The 6,363-nt window shown below is 41.4% G+C and overlaps 1 non-coding gene across 1 annotated transcript; it reads right to left on the bottom strand.

The window, feature by feature from the left end:
• Positions 1-5,553: 5,553 nt before the first annotated feature.
• On the bottom strand, positions 5,554-5,660 carry LOC122454686. The gene has a single exon (XR_006273492.1). It is a non-coding gene; the product is annotated as a U6 spliceosomal RNA (small nuclear RNA).
• Between the last annotated feature and the right edge of the window lie 703 nt (positions 5,661-6,363).

The raw sequence follows: 6,363 nt of genomic DNA, 5'->3' as shown, positions 1-6,363 counted from the left end.
TGAATTTAAAAGACGCTTACTCCTTGGAAGGAAAGTTATGACCAACCTAGACAGCATATTAAAAAGCAGAGAGATTACTTTGTCCACAAAGGTCTGTCTAGTCAAGGCTATGGTTTTTCCAGTGGTCATGTATGGATGTGAGAGTTGGACTGTGAGGAAAGCTGAGTGCCGAAGAATTGATGCTTTTAAACTGTGGTGTTGGAGAAGACTCTTGACAGTCCTTTGGACTGCAAGAATATCCAACCAGTCCATCCTAAAGGAGATCAGCCCTGGGTGTTCATTAGAAGGACTGATGCTGAAGCTGAAACTCCAATACTTTGGCCACCTCATGCGACGAGTTGACTCATTGGAAAAGACCCTGATGCTGGGAGGGATTGGGGTTGGGAGGAGGAGGGGACGACAGAGGATGAGGTGGCTGGATGGCATCACCGACTTGATGGACATGGGTTTGAGTAGACTCTGGGAGTTGGTGATGGACAGGGAGGCCTGGTGTGCTGCGATTCATGGGGTCGCAAAGAGTTGGACATGATTGAGTGACTGAACTGAACTGAATCCTGCATCCAGAGCACTATCTGCAGTGGAGTCTGAGAGATGTGGTTTGTAGTCTTCCAGCTCTGCAGTTCTGAACACAACCTAGAAGGAGTCTGGAGCAGAGGATCAGGAAGGCGATCCACACAACATTCTTCCCCAAGTAGTCTACACGTCTTTAAATAAAAGAGCAAACACACCCTCAACTCTGGGCTTCCCTGGTGGCTCAGATGGTAAAGAATCTACCTTTGATGCAAGCGACCTAGGCTCGATCCCTGAGTCAGGAAGACCCCCTGGAGAAGGGAATGACAACTCCAGTATTCTTGCCTGGAGAATCCCATGGACAGAGGGGCCTGGTGGGCTACAGTCCATGGCTGGGAAAGAGTCGGACACAATTGAGCGACTAACACACACACATACACCCTCAACTCTAAACAAATGGGAGTACGTTATACTTGCTGCTCTGCATTTCACTTCCACTTACTGTGCGTCAGAGAATCTGCCAACTTAGTACACAGAGCTCTGCTTCATCCTTTTCTTTATCCTGCCCTATCTCGCTGAACAAGATGGGCCATAATCAGTTTAGCCAGTCCTCCCTCGATGGGCATTTAGACTCTCCACTCTTACACAGTTATACATTGAGTATGCTTTTTCGTAAGTTCTTGTGCATTTTGAGGTGTGTATACTGGGATAAATTGATGTGAATTACCCTAATTCTAGAGTGAAGACCTTCTCTCCTCCCAGGTACTTTGTATTCCATAGGTTGAGTGAGGGTGAGTAAAAGTTGCTCAGTCGTGTCTGACTCCTGTCCACCCCGTGGACAATAGCCCATCAGACTCCTCTTGTCCATGGAATTCTTCAGGCAAGGATACTGGAGCGGGTTGCCATTTCCTTCAGGGGATCTTCCCGACCCAGGGATCAAACCGGGGTCTCCTGCATTGTAGGCAGATTCTTACCTTCTGAGCCGCCAGGGAAGCCCCTTAGGGTAAATAAGATACTTAACCTTATTGGGGGCAAGGGCTACTCTTATTCCCATTCTACACATAGTGACCCTGAAGGGGCACAGTAAGTTTAGGTGACTTGTCTAAAATCACACAGCTGGTTTGTGCCAGATCTGGGATTTGAACTTAGACAGTCTGGTTGAAGAGTACCTAGTTTCATCCACTGCAGGAGTATTCTAGAAACACGGAATATGTCTTTATTCTTCTTTGTATTCTTGACTTTATCCACGATTCCTAGTTGGTGCTTAGTAAATGTGCTGAATAACTGAATGGAATGAAGGAATGCTTATTGGGTCCAGTTTGGGCGGTTCACATGAAAACAGCAGTGTGGTCACTGTGTACAAGATGAAGTGGTTGTATTTTCTGAGAGCTGCAATGTAAAATGTTTCTGGAAACTGGCCTTATTGCCCATTGGGAATTTTAATCAGGTGGAACTTAAACCATGCATTAGAACCACTAGCTCACTGGTAGTCCACGAGGTGGCAGTGTTACTTTGAAAATCATGAGAAACCTGCTTTTTCCATAGCCTTTTCTCTCCATCAAGTTTGTGGTGCTGAGTAGTAAGGTGAGTTCCCTCAGAAAACAATGAAGATATTTGGCTATTGTAATGTTGACACAGTGGGTTCAGAAGTCATCAATAATTATTAGATGCTAGCCAGAAATGTGGAAACAAAACCTAACCAACACCCATTTTTAATTAAAGATGAAACTTTTCAACAATGTTTGGAAGGAACACGAGCTACGTGATCTTGCCTAAGTCCCTGGGCCTCAGCTTCCATATCTGTCACATGGAGTTAATGTCACTTCCTTTGTAGGATTGTTGTGAAGATAAATGCAATGACATACCAAAGTGTGTTAGATGCTTTACTGTGTTACTCACATGTTTGTGGTTATGAAAAGTACGCTTGCCCTGAACCTCTTTGGAGCTTTTTCTTAATTTCTCTGATTATTAACATCATTTGTATCACTTAAAGGTTAGGCTGAAGCTTTCTAATATAAAGGATGTTTTTAAAATAAATTAATTGTATACACTATAAAATAAGGGGTTTAACTGATTTGAGAGAGACTGCTTACAAGTCTTTGGTTTGGGAAGCAAATAGTATGATTTGCAGTATGTACAAATAAGACCCCTATTCATGAAAGTAAGAAGAGAGTTCCCATTGGATTATTAGTGCTATAGAAGAAATTTTAAGCAGGATTATGTCTTTAAACATATATATTAATGCAGACTTTTCTTTCTTCAAATTTACTGTACTAGCTGTGACTGTGTGATGGCTATATTGACCAAAAGGGTTTTAGTTTAGAATTCTGTTAATGAGGGTTGACAATTTTCAATAAACGCTACTCTAAAACTCTGCACTCACATAAAGTTTTTCTTAATTGAGATATAATTGAAGTTATATTAGTTTCAGGTGTACTAAGATAGATTCTTGACAAAGTGTTCCCAATTAAAAAAACAGAAGGCTCGAGTCAAAAACAGTTTCCTCATAGAAAACAAGTGGAAAGCAGTGGTCAGATTTTTTTTTTTTTCTTTTACAGTTTTCCCCTTAGGAAAAAAGATTTTGAGGCTCACCTGTCTAACCCATTCTTATCTTTCAATGGGAAAAGATCCACGTGATGAGAAAGAACTGAAAATAGACAATTGCATGAAATTTGTTGATAGTAGCATATATGAACTTCATTTTTCTATAATTTCTAGGAGAATGCTCTGAGGTCATACACATGATTTTCTACACAACATTATTACCATAGACATCCACATAATGTGGTTTTATTTGCTTATGTTGTGAGTACAAGTTATTTAAGATAGTGCAAGATAGTGCATCATTAGTGGTAGGAAACTCTCTCAGTTCAGTTCAGTCGCTCAGTCGTTTCCAACTCTTTGCGACCCCATGGACTGCAGCACACCAGGCTCCCCTGCCCATCACCAACTCCTGGGGCTTGCTCAAACTCATGTCCATCGCATCGGTGATGCCATCCAACCATCTCATCCTCTGTCGTCCCCTTCTCCTCCCACCTTCAATCTCTCGAGTCAATTTGTAAAGAAGACCATGTTTGATTCTGCTTTAACAATAAGTATAAGAGTGATCAAAACTGGAAAATGATGGACAAGAAAGATAATAATGGTTAATACTAATAATATGCTTACTAAGGCATTGTTCTCACCAATGTACATATACTAATTAATTTTCACAACTTTGAAGTTGGCACTATTACTCTATCAAAGTTACTGTTTTTGCAGTAAGTGTGTTAAGTTAATGCAAATAAAACACAATTATAAACAAGGTCATAACTGTGAGGTGATGGATATGTTATGTAGTTTGGTTGTAGTAATCACTGTATATGTATATCAAGTCATCACACTGTAGAACTTAAACATATACACTCTTTATTTGTCAATTATACCTCAGTAAAGCTGAGGGGAACAAAAGAACAAGCTGCTTTAAAAAAAAAAAATTAACCACAGATGTGGTGAATCTAAGTCATTAAAAGGTGAACACATCAAGCTCTTGCAAAGAACCTCAGGTAACTGGTTGTTCTTGTAAATAGAACATTGTCTCTGTTGTAGCTATAAGGAAGCTGTGTGATCAATGATAGATTTTCTTAGAAAACAGAACATGAGGGTCACTTGATAGTCAGAGGAACACTCATGATAATGTTAAGCTCAACCAATATAAACTGTTACATTAATAGTCCAAATAGTAACATGGATTAGTTCTCCTCTGGGTTTCTTTCTCAGCAGTATAGGAGATAAAAATATGAATCTCTTAGATCCATCCTGGAAAGACAGGGGTAAGTACAGTATTTAAAATCTGAGTGGTGACTCACTTAAATAGTAATTGACGAAATGTTGAATGGATAAGAGAAGAAGTAAGCTGTGAGAAGACAGAGCCATACCTGCCTTAAGTGTAGGGTCTGGCAGAAAGGAGATACTAATAAATATTTGCTGCTTGAACGCTGAATCCTCAGAGGCAAATGTCAGACTTGAGATGGAGGAGAGTAGGGCTACTAGAGTGGAAGGTGGCTTGTTCCCTCAGGGCTAAACAAAGGAATGAGATCTCTAGCTCTTGCCTGAGAACTAAGTAAAAATGGAAGCTTCAAGGACATAAGGCTTCAAAACCCTAGGATTTTTATTTTATCATGTTTTTATTGTGAAGTCATTTTAGTTTTACAGAAAAGTTTTAGGAATAGTGCAGCTTCTAGCTTCCCCCAAAGTTAACAACAATCAAAACCAGGAAATGAACATTGGTGCAAGGCTGTTAATGAGAACATGCCAGGTCCTCCAGTTTTCTCCCTGATATTCCTTTTATGTTCTAGGGTCCAATTCAGGACCCCACATTGCATTTAATTGTTGTGTCTCCTCAATCTCCTCCAATCTGTGATGATTCCTTAGTCTTGCTTCCCTGGTTGCTCAGCTGGTAAAGAATCCACCTGTAAAACAGGAGAACCCAGTTTAATTCCTGGCTCGGGAAAAATCCGCTAGAGAAGGGATAGGCTACCCACTCCAGGATTCTTGGGTTTCCCTGGTGGCTCAGCTGGTAAAGAATCCACTTGCAATGAGGGAGACCTGGGTTTGATTCCTGGATTGGGAAGATAACCCAGAGAAGAGATAAGGCTACCTACTCCAGTATTCTGGCCTGGAGAATTCCATGAACTGTATAGTCCATGAGGTTGCAAAGAGTCAGACACAGCTGAGCGACTTTTACTTTCCTTGTTTTTCATGACCTTGAAACTTTAGACTGGTCAGTTATTTTGTAGAATGAGCCTCAATTTGAGATTGTCTGATGTTTTCTCATGATTAGATTCAGGTTACGAGTTTTGAGCAAGAATATCACACAAGTGACCTTGTGTCTTTCTCAGAGTGCCATGTCAGGTGTTCATGATGTCTATATGTCTTATTACTGGTGACTTTAGCTTTGCTCGCTTAGTTAATTAAAGCATTGCAGGCCAGGTTTCTCTACCATTAGGTTATTATTTTTCCCTTTGTAATTGAGAAATATTTTTTTTTTCTCTTTTTTTTTTAAAAAATATGGAACGCTTCACGAATTTGCGTGTCATCCTTGCGCAGGGGCCATGCTAATCTTCTCTGTATCGTTCCAACCTTAGTATATGTGCTGCCGAAGCGAGCACTGTAATTGAGAAATATTTAAGAGAGATGCTTTGCTGCTGCTGCCGCTGCTGCTAAGTCACTTCAGTCGTGTCTGACTCTGTGCGACCCCATAGACAGCAGCCCACCAGGCTCCGCCGTCCCTGGGATTCTCAAGGCAAGAACACTGGAGTGGGTTGCCATTTCCTTCTCCAACGCATGAGAGTGAAAAGTGAAAGTGAAGTCGCTCAGTCGTGTCTGACCCATGGACCGCAGTGTACCAGGCTCTTCTGTCCATGGGATTTTCCAGCAAGAGTACTGGAGTGGGTTGCCAGTGTCCTCTCCGAGATACTTTGAGATTATGCAGATATCCTATTTTCAGCTTTTGTTGTTGTTATTCAGTCACTCAGTCATGTCCAACTGTTTGTGACCCCATGAATGGAGGTGTGCCAGGCTTCCCTGACCTTCACTATCTCCTGGAGTTTGCTCGAACGTACGTTTATTGAGTCAGTGATGCCATTTAACCACCTCATTTTCTGTCTCCCCCTTCTCCTCTTGCTCTCAATTTTTCTCAACATCAGGGACTTTTCCAATGAGTCGGCTTTTCGCACCATGTGGCCAGAGTGTTGGAGCTCCTATGAATATTCAGAGTTGATTCAGCTTAAGCTTTCCCAGTTTCACCCTCTGACTGTGGTTTTTGTTTGCATTTCCCTGGTGATGAGTGATGCTGAGCACCTTTTCATGTAC

This window comes from Cervus canadensis, chromosome 16, assembly GCF_019320065.1.
Source record: "Cervus canadensis isolate Bull #8, Minnesota chromosome 16, ASM1932006v1, whole genome shotgun sequence".
NCBI classification, from domain to species: domain Eukaryota; kingdom Metazoa; phylum Chordata; class Mammalia; order Artiodactyla; family Cervidae; genus Cervus; species Cervus canadensis.
This window is presented reverse-complemented; position numbering and strand designations above follow the sequence as displayed.